We start from the raw sequence: 18832 nt of genomic DNA, 5'->3' as shown, positions 1-18832 counted from the left end.
TTTCCTGGAATTGTGAGGGTACAGTAATGGCTGTTACCAAGTAAATACTTTAGCTATGAGCACTACACTGTGGGTGGCTGTCAAGGAGTTGGAGAGGATAAGTTGCTCCCATTAGGCAAGAGATTCTTGCTACCAAGACAGAAAATCCATCTTGAGCTGTTCTTAAGATGTCCAAACATCACCACCTCAACTTTTTTTTTCTTTTCAAAGCCAGGAGGAGGGAGACAAAAAAACCCAAGATGTCTACCCACCCAATATGCCTGAACTGCTTATGTCTGAACCGTAGTTTTGCCTTTCTTCAGCACTACTAGCAATCCATAAGATCCAAAGGAAGGCCAGTGTATATACTATTTGTGAGAGAGCCAGCGTGGTGAATCCCCGCTTAGCTGTGGACTCATAATGGGTGGCCTTGGACAGGTCACACACTTTCAGTCTCAGAGGAAGGCAAAGTCAACCCCATCTGAATAAAGCTTGCCAAGAAAACTCTCTGATTAGTTACCCTTAGCATATTCATAATTTGGATATGCCTTGAAGGAACGCAATAACATCCTGCCCGTGATCATATCAAACTCCTAGAAATTCTATCTTTACCCTGAATTGTTAATCAAAAACCACTGTGACATATTCTCGTTTTCTGTGCACTTTTCTCCTGAGTAGTCTCCCTAAGGATTGCTAAGTGCTGCCATTTGTAGGCTCTGAACCAGAAACTCAGGTTTGTGTAAGATATTTGTGGTTCTTATATAATTATGGTTGTGTATCTCTGCCCCCTTCCACTATGCATCATGTTTCCTAATTAGTGGGAAACCCAAAGCTGGTACCCCAAATATTACTGGGGCACATGGGATGAAGAATGTGCAGGGTATATTAAAGGAATGACAAGTATGAATATGACTCTGAGGATGCCTGCCATAGATGCAGGAGAAATGTCAGGAGAGAATGCTTCTAGAACATGGCCATATAACCCAAAAAAACCTACAACAACCCAGTGACTCCAGGCACAAAACGGTCTCTCATTTGGATGTCACAAGTGACTTAAAGTGCCATGGCTTATGAGAAGAAACAATCACATTCTGGTAGGAAGTGAAATGGAGAATGAAAAACAACATCTGTCTGGATTTTCCCACAGGCAACAGGAGCTGTAAGGAGTCTTCATGGCAAAGAAAGAGTATGTAAGTAATTAAACAGAATGGGAAAAGATCCAAAATGATTAAGAAACACCACTAAAATTAATCTGAATTGGTGACTATTATACTATTTTTTGAAAATTTAATAAGATTTTCTGTAGTTTGAGAAAAGAAATGCAAGGAAAAGGACTGATATTCAGTGGCTTGGCAATGAGATTGTCTGAACAGTTATGTTAAGAATTATTATATTGTGTAGTCCTAGACTTCCTTTGATATCTTCAAGCAGTTCTGTATTAGAACGTGTAGCCAGCAACCAGGCCCGTAGCCAGGATTTTGTTTCGGGGGGAGCTGAGTTTGATTGGGGGGGGGGGGCTGAGTGAAAGAGGGTCTACCCTAGCAAACCTTTTGTATCATTACCCCAATACCCCCATGCATGTGGGATATATTGAGCATGGTGATCAAATCATGATATTAATAAACATAACAGTTTAAATAATGTACCAGTAAGGCCTTCTTGCGGACCACCCTGAGGATTTCGGGGGGGGGCTGAAGCCCCTCAAGCCCCCCCCCTCCCGGCTACATGCCTGCCAGCAACTATACCTGCGTGACCGCATTTCCATCTACGAACCCACACGCTCGCTCCGGTCATCTGGGGAGGCCCTGCTCGTTATCCCACCTACGTCGCAAGCGCGCTTGGTGGGGACGCGGGACAGGGCCTTCTCTGTGGCGGCCCCCCGACTTTGGAATGCCCTTCCAAAAGAGCTTCGTCAGGCCCCTACTCTGGCAGTTTTCAGAAGGAACCTAAAAACTTGGCTGTTCCGATGTGCCTTCGCAGATTAGGAATCCCCATCCCAAGTCCTAGATGCACTTTAGCACAACTAATGTTGCTGCACACCGCACTTTAATTCCTACGTTCCTCCTGCCATCTCAGCACTTTTAACCTTGTACCCCATTGCGCTGGCCGAACCAGTTTTAATAGTGTCTTGATGTATTGTCATTGTGGTTATTTTGCTTAATTGTTTGATTTGCTTTGTTTATTGTTATGTTATGTTTTCTATTGTATTGTGTTTTGTGGCTTCGGCCCGTGTAAGCCGCATCGAGTCCTGCGGGAGATGCTAGCGGGGTACAAATAAAGTTAATAATAATAATAATAATATACTCCACAATTTTCTTGCATTTTATGAGCATCAATTTCTAAGTTCTTTATACATGAAATGGAAGATTAAAACCTGCTTCCTTTCTGGCAAGTTCCAGCCAGTTTTAACATATCGCATTACATTTTGAAAGCAAAAAAATAAAATAAATATACAATGTTAAATTTTACAATGTATTTTGAGTAAGAAAAACCGAGAACAAACCACGAGCGTAAAGATGAAGATCCACCCAGAGGAAAAGTGTTCTTACCATACATCAAGGGAACCACTACCGCATAGGGAAACTGATGAGGAAACACAACATACAAACCACTTACAGACCCACCAAGCAAATCCATCAAATGCTATGTTCAGCAAAGGACAAGAGGGATCCTCTCACCTCTGCAGGAGTCTACCGTGTACCATCCAGCTGTGGACAAGTCTACATAGGGACCACCAAACGCAGTGCCCAGACACGCATCAAGGAACATGAAAGGCACTGCAGACTACTTCAACGAGAGAAATCAGCCATAGCAGAGCACCTGATGAACCAACCTGGACACAGCATATTATTTGAGAACACAGAAGTGATGGACCACTCGCACAACCACCATGTCAGACTACACAGATAAGCCATTGAAATCCACAAGCATGTGGACAATTTCAACAGAAAGGAAGAAACCATGAAAATGAACAAAATCTGGCTACCAGTATTAAAAAACTCAAAAATTGCAGCAGAAAAACAACAGAGGGGAAACAAACAGGCACATGAAATCACCCTCAACAAAAGATTCCCCCCAAGCACTACCAAGCCATTGAATGCAAATCAAGGTGATCAACTGAAACATTCACAGCTAGCCCCAGCAAACAAAAGTCCTTTGTCTCACCCTGGTCATTCCACAGATATATAAACCAATTTTTCCTAGTTCCAACAGACCTCATTACCTCTGAGGATGCTTGCCATAGATGCAGGCGAAACGTCAGGAGAAAAATTGCCTCCAGAACATGGCCATATAGCCCGGAAAAATCTACAACAACCCTAAGAAAAAGCATATGGAACCACCACACTAACAACCACCCCACCTATTAGCTTCCTTTTACTCAGACATAGTTTAAATAGTTTAAATCTTTGTTTGTTGAAATGTGCTACATGTATGTTTCTTTTTAAGTAATTATCCACATATTTCAAATGGTTTTTGGAAACAATAAACAAAAGCTGGAAGTGGTAATAATTGGGTCTTAATTCACATTGGAGTCTCTTATAAAGAAGAAGGACACCAATAATTTTGCTTGGAGGACAATTTTACTGCCATTAGTTGGGCATCATGTCAAATGAATCTAGATATGATCAAGCTGAAAATGGCCATATACTTGCTCAAGTAACTATTTTTTTTAAAGGAAAATCAGAGTATAATACAGCTTAATATTACTTCTTTCGAGCTTCTCCGGGTAGATTAGTGCTTAACATAACATGAGAATTCATAGTTTGACTGCATGTTTTCTACGAAACGTCTACATTTCATTAGACTGGAATGAGCTGGAATGAGTCAGTTCTGAGAAACATATCTCATATCAATTTATCTATCTGACAGAAGCTGTCCTGGGATAACAAAAGCCCTTCTGAACATCAATTGCCTAATTGTTGCATCCTATTCTTGAGCCATTTCCTCCTTCCTTGAACTACAGTACCCTCTACTTGATTTATAATTGCCTCTATTTTCAAATTTCTCTTGCCCTTGAGAATTATATCTAAAGTGGTCGCAAGAATTGTTTAAAAAAAGAAACACATTTCCTATAGAATACCTTTATTCATATGTTCAAGATACTATCAATTAGGATTTGAAGTTCTGTGGCTCTCCAGATATATTTCTTCGCTTCTGAGATGTCATTGATTGTATGAAGCACACTAATTTCAGTACTACCTATCTATCTATCTATCTGGAAAGCAATGCTTTTGGGAAGTGTGAACGCCAAGCACAAAGTAGCTGCACGCAATAACATCCTGTGGAAACTTACTGGTAGCACATGGGGCACAGACCCAAAATTAAGAAGAGCATCAGCCTTGGCCTTATATTATTCAACCACTGAGTATGCCTGCCCTATTTGGCACAAGTCTGCCCACACAAAGCAGGTGAATATAGAACTGAACAAAACATGCAGAATAATAACAGGATGCCTCAAACCTACACCAGTTGATAAGACTATAAGCTAGCTGGCATTGCCCCCTCTCCCCTGATGTGCGACAGGAAGTTGCTGCCAACTGTGAGAGAAATAAGGTTGAACACTGTGAAAGCCACCCACTGCATGACTATCACCCTCCTCGCAGTAGACTCAAATCAAGGGAAAGTTTCATGAGAACCACCACTCCTCTGGGCAGCTAAACCAGGAAATCCCAACTTGGAAGTCCCTGAACAGACTCAGAAGTGGAGTGGGCAGATCAAAAGACAACCTAGCAAAATGGCACTACCTAGAAGAATCCTCCACCTTGTGAGACTGTGGAGCAGAATGAACAACTCTGAATCTGTATGCTTGCCCACAACGCCCTGCCTCATGCACAGAGGAAGAACTATTTAAAGCCACAGACAATGTGGTCACTGTTGTCTGTTTTTGGTCTAAAATTATTTAGCTGCTTGCGTTCTCTCTATTTTATCAGTTTTATACTTGTTTATTTATGCAATGCTTTTGGCACAAAATAAATAAATAAATCTATCTATCTATCTGTAAAACCCCATTTATTTATTTATTTATTTATTTATTTATTTATTTATTGCATTTATTGACCGCCCCTCTCAGCCCGGAGGCGACTCGGGGCGGTGAACAACAACAAAGAAGACAGTGTACAGCGGGTTTGGACATACAAAACAGACAGATACAACACAACATATACTTATACTAAAAATCCGCTTCGTCAAGTCCAGGGGTCATAGCCAAAATTCGCAGTCCTAATTCATTCCAGTGTCAGTTAACTATACTTAGTTGAAGGCCTGCTCAAAGAGCCATGTTTTTAGGCCCCTACGGAAGGCCATCAAGGAGGGCGCCTGTCTAACTTCAACCGGGAGAGTGTTCCACAGCCGGGGGGCCACCACCGAGAAGGCCCGCTCCCTCGTCCCCGCCAGACGTGCCTGTGAGGCGGGCGGGACCGAGAGAAGGGCCTCCCCGGATGATCTCAAGGCCCTCGTGGGCTCGTAGGCCGAGATGCGGTCTGCAAGGTATTTTGGGCCGGAACCGTTTAGGGCTTTGTAGGAAAGCACCAGCACCTTAAATTGGGCCCGGTAGCAGATCGGCAGCCAGTGGAGTTGGGACAGCAGAGGCGTTGTATGCTCTCTGCGTCCAGCTCCCGTTAACAACATGGCTGCCGCGCGCTGGACTAGCTGAAGCTTCCGGGCCGTCTTCAAGGGCAGCCCCACGTAGAGAGCGTTGCAGTAGTCAAGGCGGGATGTGACCAAAGCGTGTACCACCGTGGCCAAGTCAGACTTCCCAAGATACGGGCGCAGCTGGCGCACGAGCCTGAGCTGTGCAAATGCTCCCCTGGTCACCGCTGAAACCTGGGGCTCCAGGCTCAGCGACGAGTCCAGGGTCACACCCAAGCTGCGAACCTGCGCCTTCAAGGGGAGTGCGACCCCGTCCAGCACAGGCTGTAACCCTATACCCTGTTCGGCCTTACGACTGACCAGGAGTACCTCTGTCTTGTCTGGATTTAATTTCAGTTTGTTCGCCCTCATCCAGACCATTACAGCGGCCAGGCACCGGTTCAGGACTTCGACGGCCTCCTTAGTAGCTGGTGGGAAGGAGTGACAGAGTTGGACGTCATCTGCGTACAGGTGACACCGCACCCCGAAACTCCGGATGATCTCACCCAGCGGCTTCATGTAGATGTTAAACAGCAAGGGGGACAAGATGGAGCCCTGAGGAACGCCACAGGTCAACGGCTGCGGCGTTGAACAGGAGTCCCCCAATAACACCTTCTGAGTACGACCCTCCAGGAATGACCGGAGCCACTGCAGAGCAGTGCCCCCAAGGCCCATTCCTGCAAGGCGCCCCAGAAGAATACCGTGGTCGACGGTATCGAAGGCCGCTGAGAGGTCCAGGAGCACCAACAGGGACACACTCCCCCTGTCTAGCTCCCGGCGCAGATCATCCACTAAGGCGACCAAGACCGTCTCGGTACCATGTCCCGGTCTGAAACCAGACTGTGCCGGATCCAGATAATCCGTGTCTCCCAAGAATACCTGGAGTTGTGAGGCCACCACGCTTTCCATGACTTTGCCCAAAAAGGGAAGATTGGAAACAGGCCGAAAGTTGTCCAATTTAGTGGGGTCAAGTGATGGTTTCTTCAACAGCGGCTTTATAATAGCCTGTTTTAGGCTCGCTGGAATCTTGCCCTCCCGAAGGGAGGCATTAACCACCACCGTTACCCACTCGGCCAATCCCCCTCTGGCCTCCTTAAGAAGCCAGGATGGGCAGGGGTCTAGGATGGACGTGGTGGGCCTCATTCCTCCAAGTATCTTGTCCACATCCTCGGGTTTCACAAACTGAAAAGAATCCAACAAAAACTGACAAGCAGGTGCTTGTGTCACATCCACAGAGACTGCATCTAATGTGGCGTCCAGCTCAGAGCGGATCAAAGCGACTTTGTCTGCGAAGAACCGAGCAAATGCTTCACAGCGCGCTGCCGAGTTGTCAGGGCTCCCACCCGTGGGAGGAGTTAAAAGACCTCTGACAACCCGGAACAACTCCGCCGGACGGTTTTTTGCAGACGCAATAGTGGCCGCAAAGAAAGTTTTCTTTGCGGCCTTTATTGCCGCGGCATATGCCCTCAAAAAGGACACAAACCGTGTTCGGTTTGACTCGTTTGGGTCCGATCGCCACACGCTCTCTAGAACCCTCTTCCTTCGCTTCATCGCTGCCAGCTCCTCAGTGAACCAAGGAGCTGGTTTAGCTCGGTTACTTGAGAGGGGACGTTCCGGAGCGATCTTGTCAATAGCCCTGGTCATCTCCCCATTCCAGAGAGCGACCAAGGCCTCGACATTATCACCTACCGCGGTGGCGGGGATCTCCCCGAGAGCCGTCAGGAATCCGTCCGGATCCATAAGCCTCCTGGGGCGGACCATCTTAATGGGTCCTCCACCCTTGCGGAGGGTAGGGGGCGCAGTAAGCCTAAATCTAATCAGGAAGTGGTCGGTCCATGGCAACGGAGAGATGGACAACTCCTCCACACCGCCACCCTGCTCCCATCCCTGACAGAAAACCAAGTCCAATGTGTGTCCAGCGCAGTGGGTGGGGCCAGTTATTTGTTGGGACAGCCCCATGGTTGCCATGGCAGACATGAAGTCCTGAGCCGCACCTGTGAGGGTTGCCTCGGCATGGATGTTGAAGTCCCCCAGCACAAGAAGCCGTTGGGACTCCACAGCCAGGCTCGAGACAACCCCCGCTAGCTCAGGAAGGGAGACTGTAGTGCAGCGAGGTGGACGGTACACTAACAGAATCCCTATTCTGTCCCGGTCACCCACCCTCAGGTGGACGCATTCGAAATTTGTGGTCTGCGGGATGGGGCTCCTGGTTAGATGGATGGAATCTCTGTAGACTACTGCGACCCCGCCTCCCCGTCCTCCGGCTCTAGATTGGTGTTGCACGGAGAAACCTGGAGGACAAAGCTGGGAGAGATTTACGCCCCCCGCTTCATCCAGCCAGGTCTCCGTGATGCACGCCAGATCTGCCCGCTCCTCCAGGATTAAGTCCTGAATCCAAGTTGTTTTTCCGTTGACAGACCTGGCGTTCAGCAACACCACCTTCAAGCCAGAGGGCCCGCTCACCTGGTTACACCAAATTCCCTTAGGAGACCTATTTGGAATAGTTAATTTGGGAAAGCAGTCCGAATTAGGCCGAATTCGTGGTCTCCTTCTCCCGCATCTCCTCCTTCCCACCACGACCTCTATGGGGGCCCCTCGGCTAGTGGAACATCCCCCCCCTCCATGCCGCAGTTCTGAGCCATAAGAGTGTTTTCTCCTATGCTTGTTGTTAACCTTATTAGTTCTTGCCAGCATCCCCTCTCCCCCTCCTCCCCCCTCCCCACCACACTCTCAATCCCAGGCTCCGGGCCACCTCTTCTTCCGCCCCCACCACCACACCAGAGCAGCGTAAACAGTATCCAAAGGGGGGCAGGGGGCCACATGGGTAGCGGCGATACGGATGGTGGAATCGATATAGTCAGTTCTTAAAGTGCAAGATATCGCCAGGTCTCAAAGTGCCAATTCTTAAAGTTCTTAAAGTGCAAAAAAAAAAATTCCGGGAATGGTCCGTCAATAATCAAGGATGATCGTAAGTTTCTTAACAGCAACACACATTCCACGTTCGACACACATGATAAGTGCTAGATCTAAAGTGCTCTACTTAACGGTAAAGTGCGGCACAGAGGGATCGGGAAGGGGTGAAAGTGCTGGTGCAGTCTAGCAGCAGAGAGCCGGCGCCTAGATGTTCAAAATCGTTCTTATTACAGTGATAGCAATGACAACAGGACTACCGGACAGTGTTAGTTGATAATTATACAACTACCCGTATGCGATAATGATGGTAGTTAACTAAAATTGCTATGACCCCCATAGGACTTAGACGGTTGGAAGATCAGCGGATTTTAAAATATATTTATATGAAAGAAAGTACGTCTTAGAGTCAAATAAATACAGTGGCTGGAATTGCAAGTTCAGTAATAGTGAAAAACCCTGGGAACAATATCTGGAGGACCACATGATTCCTATCCATGCTATAATTTAGTTTGAGTCATAATATTCCATGAAAAATCTGAAATTCCAGCACCAGTTTGTTATGATCAGTTTATAGCCAGTGATTAATGAAAATAGTCTTCTGTCTCCCAGCAAAGAGTACTGTATGATTGTTGTGGGTTTTTTCGGGCTGTAGAGCCATGTTCTAGAGGCATTTCTCCTCACTACCTCTGAGGATGCTTGCCATAGATGCAGGCGAAACGTCAGGAGAAATGCCTCTAGAACATGGCTCTATAGCCCGAAAAAAACCCACAAGAACCTAGTGATTCCAGCCATGAAAGCCTTCGACAATACAGTACTGTATGACTTTATCTAGTTCCAAAAAAATTACTTCTTTCAAACACATAAAGCTTTATAAGTGATCCTCTTGTGACCCCGAGATGTATGTTTCTTCTTGTTTAGTATGCAGAACTTACAAAGATAAGAGAGCACTCAAGAAACAGATCTCTAAACTGTATAATTCTGGTTATCCCTGACATGGAGTCTAAGTCAATGGAAAAATTATGGCGCTATGAGCCTACAGCAATTCTGTGGAGAGGGCAATGGCTTTCCTCCAAAAATACACAATTTTTTCCTGGAAAGGTTTTTCTCTTGAGTTAAAACCCCAATGCTTTACATATTTTCATTCTTAGTATAGAATCTATGAATCACTCTAGTTCTTTCAAAGATTCTGCAAAACTGAAGTGAAACTTCCAAATTCATCAGGCTTTAAATATGTATATATACAGAACAAGACCTTAGGAGTGTAATCTTTAGGTTGCTTGAACAATGAATTCATATCATATAGCCATCTGTACTTTTGACAACTTTTGAAAACAGAAGTTAGCTTATTCAGGAAAAACAATGGAATACCAGCAATTTTGTCAACGCATCAAATCTAATAATAAAGTACTGTTTTCAAAACCTATTCTTAGCAATAGGAAACAAAATGGTATTTTTAGCTACCATGACTAAAACAGAATTTTCTCTCTAAATTAAAATATTTTGTCTTCTTTGACCAGAAGAGTTCAATTTTAATTCTAGTGATAAAATAAGTCCATTACAAGAGAAAAAAATGCAATGCAGAAATCTATTTTCAATACTAGCTGTGACTAAAATAAAACCTGAAAAGAATTATCAATGTAGTCGTCTTTTCTCTTCTGCCCTGTTCCAGTTGCAATTTAACTGCTATGCTAGTTCCTGGCAACAGTTTACATTGGTATCTTTAGGACGGACACTTAAATAAAGGACTGTTACTTAGAAGCAGAGATCCAGCAAGGTGTAGTGATTTGAACATTGGATCATGAATTTTGGAGACCAGGGTTTGAATCCCCCACTTGGCCTTGGAAACTCACTGGGTGGCCTTAGGCATCCCGCACTCTCTCAGCTTCAGAGAAAGACAATGATAAACTCCTCTGAACAAATGTTGTGAATCAAACCTCATGATAGGCTCACCCTAGATTTGTGATAGGTTCGTTTAGCCGTAACTCAGAAATGGTTTGATGGCACAGAGCAAACTCAGAAACAAGTTTGCAACTGAATGAAACAATGAAAGTTCACAAATAGAGTAGAACATACAGTAAGTAACACACCAACTAGAACACATTATGGGATTGTCACCCTGAATAGGTTGTTAGGGAACTGTAATATAAAAGGGCAGCTTCTATCACAAACTCTTCAGCTACTGCCTTATTTTGACTAATTTTTATAAGTTTTTTATCTATACGCATAATAAAAGTGAAAAACGTGTATGTGTGTATGTGGCGAGGTGTCCACTTACACAGACAGCCTCTGGCCCCCCAAAATAGGCTATAGTTCCAAGTGCTGAGAAGCCTCCAAAGGCACTCCCTCAAGTGACATTACAGGTTATAGTGAGTGCCATGAACATGTAGCCCAAAAGCTGCCAATGTCCTCCCCAACCGCTATGGCCCACCACCCGAGGAATGTTTTCATTCTGGAAAAATTTCATCCTAGATTTGACATGTCTCCTCCACCACAGCCAGGCATCCCTGGGTTCCTTGTATGGAATTTGCATGACCCCGCCCACTGCCTCTCCCTTAACACTTTCCTACCGTTTCCTGTGGCACACAGCAAACAGAGAGGAATTTATCAGCAACTGAACAGACTGGAGGGGTTTGGGGATGTTACTCAACAGGATGGAAGTTGCATCCAGAGAAACTGTGACCCCCACTGACAATGGACCGGGACCATACTTGGCACAGAGAAGCCCCATGACCAACTGAACATATAGCATGGGTTTGTGACAATTCACTTTGATTTTGGGAGTTGTAGTTCACCCTTATCCAGACAGCACTGAACCCAGCCAATGTCAGATCTGGACCACACTTGACACAAAGACCCAACATGGCCAGCTGTGCATACAGGCCTGGTTTGGGGATGCTTGACCCACAATTCTGGGAATGGTAGTTCACACACATCGTTATGTATTTTCTAATGGGAGTATTCATAAACAACAAAATTAAAGACTGGCTTTTTTCTAATATATAGTGTTACAAATTAACTAAATGATATTACTTAACACTCCAAAACAAACAATGCCTTTTTCAAATAACCCGGCAGCACCGGGTGCCCAAGTAAGTTTAAAATAAAACAGGATAATACGTCTTCAGGTTTTCTACTGACACATAATATCTAATCTATATTTCTATGATACTAGGAAATACAGGGGAGTACATTCACGTAAGGATATGGTACTGCTCAGTTATTTCACGCCTCAATGACAACCTGGACATAATCTTACGTATATTAAGACTGTACTATAAACAGATGGGTTTGTGTGTACTGAGGTTGCAATGATAAGGTCACTGTAGTTTTATGAGTATGGTTTCCAAATACACTCTCAGTCACATAAATATAACCACAAGGAACCAATGCACACAGATCAATTGAGAGCAGCCTTTTGTAGTATTTCCACAGTCAGTATATCACTCATCACTCGAACCCAAATGATGACTCCATTGACTTTCTGTGGTTCACTGGAGATGGAATGGATTTAACTCATTTATGTTCCATCACAGAAGAGGCTTTGAAAACAGTGACATACGTTTATCACCAAAATCTCACTCATGTAGCATAAAGCATCTTGAAATACTAACTAACACATTACAAGAAGAGCATGACATAAACATGCGGAGGAGAAGATAATGATGTGTTACTTTACTTTGGTCAGAGTGAATGAAAAGCTGGTCATTTTATTATGGTTGTTACTTAACCAAGAGAGCAGGGAGCTATAAACTGTCTGGGTAGCAGGAAAGCAAGCCAAAATATGTAATCCTTTGGAATAAGCCCACAAGTGGCATTAACATGAATAATTTATAGAATTACTGCAAGCTCTAAAAGATTGGAAGCTGCGGCCTGCTTCCAAAGAGACTGCATGCTTAAGACGTGGCAGCCAACGAAGGGTGAGGATACAATCATAAATGAAATAGGAAGCATTTTGCTATGAATTTGGTAGCACCTCAAGTCTTCTGTAATTCAGAATATATCAGTACAAGTAAGTAAGGGTTTAAAATCCATGTCATGGTAGCACTTTACTGCCAGCACAATGGAAGGATTCCCTGTATCCTCAGATATTTTCAATGTTCTCTAAATATTGGCTTCAAAGGATCAGTTGCCAAGCATAGAGAACATTTAATGGAAAAGTGGAAAGCATGGCACAAAGCAGGCAGAAGAAAAAAGATAACATCTGTAAATATATTAGAAGGGCAAAAAATAATAATAAAAAAGGATAGATTTTGAGGTGGAAAATAACCAGGTGACAAATACAGTCAGCTTTCTGTATGGATTCTGTTAGAATCATAGAATCATAGAATCAAAGAGTTGGAAGAGACCTCATGGGCCATCCAATCCAACCCCCTGCCAAGAAGCAGGAATATTGCATTCAAATCACCCCTGACAGATGGCCATCCAGCCTCTGCTTAAAAGCTTCCAAAGAAGGAGCCTCCACCACGCTCCGGGGCAGAGAGTTCCACTGCTGAACGGCTCTCACAGTCAGGAAGTTCTTCCTAATGTTCAGATGGAATCTCCTCTCTTGTAGTTTGAAGCCATTGTTCCGCGTCCTAGTCTCCAAGGAAGCAGAAAACAAGCTTGCTCCCTCCTCCCTGTGGCTTCCTCTCACATATTTATACATGGCTATCATGTCTCCTCTCAGCCTTCTCTTCTTCAGGCTAAACATGCCCAGTTCCCTAAGCCCTAAGCCGCTCCTCATAGGGCTTGTTCTCCAGACCCTTGATCATTTTAGTCGCCCTCCTCTGGACACATTCCAGCTTGTCAATATCTCTCTTGAATTGTGGTGCCCAGAATTGGACACAATATTCCAGATGTTGTCTAACCAAAGCAGAATAGAGGGGTAGCATTACTTCCTTAGATCCAGACACTATGCTCCTATTGATGCAGGCCAAAATCCCATTGGCTTTTTTTGCCGCCACATCACATTGTTGGCTCATGTTTAACTTGTTGTCCACGAGGACTCCAAGATCTTTTTCACATGTACTGCTCTCGAGCCAGGCGTCACCCATTCTGTATCTTTGCATTTCATTTTTTCTGCCAAAGTGGAGTATCTTACATTTGTCACTGTTGAACTTCATTTTGTTAGTTTTGGCCCATCTCTCTAATCTGTCAAGATCGTTTTGAATTCTGCTCCTGTCCTCTGGACTATTGGCTATCCCTCCCAATTTGGTGTCGTCTACAAACTTGATGATCATGCCTTCTAGCCCTTCATCTAAGTCATTAATAAAGATGTTGAACAGGACCGGGCCCAGGACGGAACCCTGCGGCACTCCACTTGTCACTTCTTTCCAAGATGAAGAGGAAGCATTAGTGAGCACTCTCTGTGTTCGTCCACTTAACCAATTACAGATCCACCTCACCGTAGTTTTGCCTAGCCCACATTGGACTAGTTTCCTTGCCAGAAGGTCATGGGGGACCTTGTCGAAGGCCTTACTGAAATCCAGGTACGCTACATCCACGGCATTCCCCGCATCTACCCAGCTTGTAGCTCTATCGAAGAAAGAGATCAGATTAGTCTGGCATGACTTGTTTTTGATAAATCCATGTTGACTATTAGCGATGACTGCATTTGTTTCTAAGTGTTTGCAGACCGCTTCCTTAACAATCTTTTCCAGAATCTTGCCCGGTATCGACGTGAGGCTGACCGGACGGTAGTTGTTTGGGTCATCCTTTTTTCCCTTCTTGAAGATTGGGACCACATTGGCCCTCCTCCAATCTGCTGGAACTTCTCCCGTTCTCCAAGAACTCTCAAAGATGGTTGCCAATGGTTCCGAAATGACTTCCGCTAGTTCCTTCAATACTCTGGGGTGTAGTTGATCTGGCCCTGGGGACTTGAACTCATTAAGAGCGGCCAGGTATTCCTGGACCACTTCTTTCCCAATTTGGGGTTGGATGTCCTCCAATCCCTCATCCACTCCATCTTGCTGAGGTTGAAGACTCTCTTTTTGTGAGAAGACCGAGGCAAAGAAGGCATTAAGTAGTTCTGCCTTTTCCCTATCCCCTGTCAGCATTGCCCCATCTTCTCCGCGAAGAGGTCCTATCGCCTCCTTGTTTTTCCTTTTTCTACTGACATAAGAATAGAAGCCCTTTTTATTGTTTTTAATGTCCCTGGCAAGCCTGAGCTCGTTTTGTGCTTTAGCCTTGCGGACCTTTTCCCTACAGGTGTTGGCTATTTGTTTGAATTCTTCTTTGGTGATTTCTCCCTTTTTCCACTTCTTGTGCATGTCTCTTTTGTGTCTTAGCACAGTTAGAAGTTCTTTGGACATCCATTCTGGCTTCTTTGCACTTGTCCTATTTTTTCTCTTTGTTGGCACGGTTTGCAATTGCGCCTTGAGTATTTCACTCTTGAGAAATTCCCATCCATCCGTAACTCCCTTGTCTTTTAGTATCTGTGTCCACGGAATGCTGCTCAGCGTTTCCTTCATTTTTTGGAAATCAGCTCTCTTAAAGTCCAAAATGCGGGTTTGACTTGTCTTAGTTTCGGCCTTCCTTTGTACCTCAAATTGCAGGAGCACATGGTCACTTGCCCCTAAGGATCCTACCACTTCGACCACATCGATCAGGTCCTCCGCATTTGTTAGGATGAGATCAAGAGTAGCCAATCCCCTTGTTGCCTCTTCTACCTTCTGGACCATGAAATTGTCTGCAAGGCAAGCAAGGAATTTGTTGGACCTTGTACTCTTGGCCGAGTTTGTTTTCCAGCAAATATCGGGATAGTTGAAATTGCCCATGACTACTACATCTCTTTTCTGTGCCTGTTTGGTCAACTGTTGGCAGAAGACTTCATCAAGTTCTTCCTCCTGGCTTGGGGGTCTGTAGTAGACGCCTACAACGACATCTTTTTGAGTCCCAGTTCCCTTGATTCTTATCCAGATGATTTCAAGCTGGTTTCCCAGATTGCTGTCTTGAATCTCTTCTGCAGCATAAGAGTTTTTGACATATAAGGCTACTCCGCCTCCTCTCCCCTTTGTTCGGTTTCTGTGAAAGAGGTTATACCCCTCGATATCTACATTCCAGCGATAGGAGTCATCCCACCAGGTTTCAGTGATCCCTATGATATCATATTTGTGGTGTTGTGCTAAAAGTTGGAGTTCGTCTTGTTTATTTCCCATGCTCTGTGCATGTAAAGACATGTGAGCCCCTGGGATCTTCCCTTGAGCTGTTTAATTGGGATTATTGTGCTTTTGGTACTTGGTCCTTGTTGTGTTTGTGCAGCCCTCCGTTTAGCCTTCTGGCGATTCCCAGACATTATGGGTAAAGTAGTGTTCGCAAGGCTGTTGTCCCCCTCCCCCGGTGGACCTAGTTTAAAGTGTGTCTAATGAGGTTTGCGAGTCTGTGAGCAAAAAGGTGTTTTCCTACTTGTGTGAGATGCACCCCATCCCTTGCCAGTAGGCCATCCTCCTGGAAAAGCAGGCCATGGTCGAGGAGCCAAAGCCAAAGCGTTCCTCCTGACACCATTTTCTAAGCCAGTCATTGACCTGTACTATTTTTCTGGCTCTTGTGGGTCCGTGTCTTACAACAGGGAGGAGGGATGAAAAGACCACCTATCTATAGATTCTATTATCCATGGTTCTTTTATATATAGAGAGAGAGCCAAAAAGCAAACCCTTTTGCCATTTGTATAAGAGGCATTGCTTTACTCTGCCATTGTATATAATGAGATTTGAGAGCCATGGATTTTTGTATCCATAGGGTGGGGTTCCTGGAATCAAATACCAGTGGATATCATATGACTTAAAACGAAGAAGATGAAACCTTTAAAAATGCTGGTCCTTAAATAGAAAAAGTATATCCTATCAGAATAAAGGCAATATATATCAAGTATGTTTGCTCTATTTTAGAACCAAATGTGTCTCACTCATTCATATGCAAGTGTACAGCCGTGGGTGGGCTCTGAATGGAAATCCTGATTTAACTTTGTGTGGGTGTTTTCATGGGACTAGATTCACCACTCAGTATACAGTAGATGATGATATAATGGTGGGCTTGTAACATGTTCTGGAAAAAATAGCCCTGGCCACTTCTTTTAGTTGCCAGCTTGCTGCTATATTGAGAGATCAACATCTTGATGGTGTTATTATCAGTTTTACACTCTGCTTTAAACGAAGCTGAATTGTCACAGTGTAGATTAACCCAGTTTGGACATCCTTGATGGCGTGATTTTTCAAAATGAATCTCCCCCTCTTTTGAAGTACGACATTACATCCCAACTAATGATCCAGATTCTGTATTAAAATCACAAGTGAAACAAAGGCAGAATAGGTATCTATTGATATATACCCGGGTGACATGCAGGAAGACACACAAGGGTTTCTGACGTATTTTAAAGGGTATCCCTTAATCAGGAACATTGTGGTGCCAAATAATATGTATGAGGATGAAATTTACTTTCAAAGTGTTCACCTACTTGTAACTACTGTCATACTTCAGAACGCTGCTTTAAAGCAGGGACACTTATTCTAGGCTTATTCCAAGTCTCAACAGCTCAAAGTACGTACAGTTCTCTATCTGGAAGCTATTTTTATAAACCACCCTAGTTTCTGCCCTTTTAGAAAATTACTTCTTTTTTTTGTAACCACTTAACTTTCCAATTGAGAAAATGCCAACTGTTGTGGTCATGAACGCCAGCACAGAAATTAAACTAACCAGGAGATGTGCAGATTGCAAAAAGAGCCTTTTTCCAGTGGCTTGAACTGAGAAACGCAGAAAGATAGCAAAACTTCTGGACTTCTCTTTAGAAAAATGTTTTTTTTTCATTTTTCAAATCTCACTGGATACGATGAACGTCTGTTCATAGAATGGGTCATTGCATTAAAAAAGGATTCAAAGTCACATCTAAGAATTCAAAAAACATTCAACGTCCCATCTAAGAAGCTTTCACTTTCAAGAACTATCTCGATTGAAGCATTTTGTTGCCCGATTCCCTCCCTGGCATTTCCATTTCTACCAACCTGAGAAAGTAGGACTGTGGTAGACCTCTGTTTTTACTTTAAAGTAAGAGTTGGAACCGATGGGCTACTTATGGCGCCACCGATTTATTTTGTGAGTGATTCTTTATAGAGCCAGACATTTTTGTTTTACACTCCCCCCCCCCCCCACTCCCCACCACACACACACATCCCTAGTAAGCATAATCACTGTTCAGGAATATTGGGAATTGTAATTTAGTGTCTGAGAATATTAGAGAATTATTAGATAATATGGATGGTAGTCTAATTCTATATATGAAAGCTTCATGTGTGGACAGGACTGACACTAGATTGTGCAAAGTGATTTGAGCCTTGAACGATCTCCTCCTTTTGTTGTATGTCTTTCTTACTTATGGCAACCCTAAGGAGAGATTTTTGTGCAAGATTTGTTCACAGTGGGTTTGCTACTGCCCTCTTTTCAGAGGTAGAGTGTATAACTTGCCCAAGGTCACCCAGTGTATTCCTATGGCTGAACAGTGTTTAAAATCATAGCACCAAAGAATTATAGTCCAAGGCTCATACCACTTTGCTGCATTACCTCTTATCTTGGTGTGATCCATATAATTCAGTAATATATGTTACATTGACAAAAGAAGACTGCATTCACATGATGTGTTAACAGTCAAGCTATAAAGAAACAGTGTCAGGTGATCCTGATTATGAATTCTCCTTAAAAATAATAAAAAAGTATGTTGCTAGCTCTGAAAAAATTGTACCTAGTCCAGCATTTTTTGCATGAAGCAGCGGGTATTCAGTTGTCCCGGGAAAGCTGGCTAATAGATTTATAATAAACAAAAGTTTATCTGAAAATATCCAAGACATGTTGTGATTCAGAGTGTGGTAACAACGAACACATTCAAAAAGTTCCATCTGCCACCCATGAGATAAATTTGTGCTGCCCCAGTAACAACAAGGGTGGAGAAAGGGGGGAAAGGTGAAAAGTTTCCACTGGTTAACTTATACAGCTTGCAGAGAGAGGGAGAGAATACACCCAGTTAACTTGTTGCAAAATGTGCTTCCTCTTCAGACACTACATACATAATGTTCTATTTTTAACTTTTTCATTAATGTCTTTAAGACTCTTCATTTGGGGAAATGGCAAATTGCTCATGGCTTCCCAGATCCATAGTAAGAGCAGAGCATTCTCTAGCGCTGCCAATCAAATTGGCATTTTATTCCCATCTTAACATTTGAAATGGCATTGAAAGAAAGACTTCTGGAAATTTCTAACTTGTAGGTTATATAACATCCTCCTTCCCCTGAGGACTGATAAATTATACCCTATATTTGTTGTTGTTCATTCATTCAGTCGTCTCTGA

At 43.8% G+C, this 18832-nt stretch overlaps 1 protein-coding gene across 3 annotated transcripts in view; it reads right to left on the bottom strand.

Annotated features, from left to right (window-relative positions):
- SH3KBP1 (SH3 domain containing kinase binding protein 1) overlaps positions 1-18832 on the bottom strand; it is a 204233-nt gene that overhangs the window by 132522 nt on the left and 52879 nt on the right. The window lies entirely within an intron of this gene.

Source organism: Anolis sagrei, chromosome 3 (assembly GCF_037176765.1).
Source record: "Anolis sagrei isolate rAnoSag1 chromosome 3, rAnoSag1.mat, whole genome shotgun sequence".
Classification (NCBI taxonomy): domain Eukaryota; kingdom Metazoa; phylum Chordata; class Lepidosauria; order Squamata; family Dactyloidae; genus Anolis; species Anolis sagrei.
This window is presented reverse-complemented; position numbering and strand designations above follow the sequence as displayed.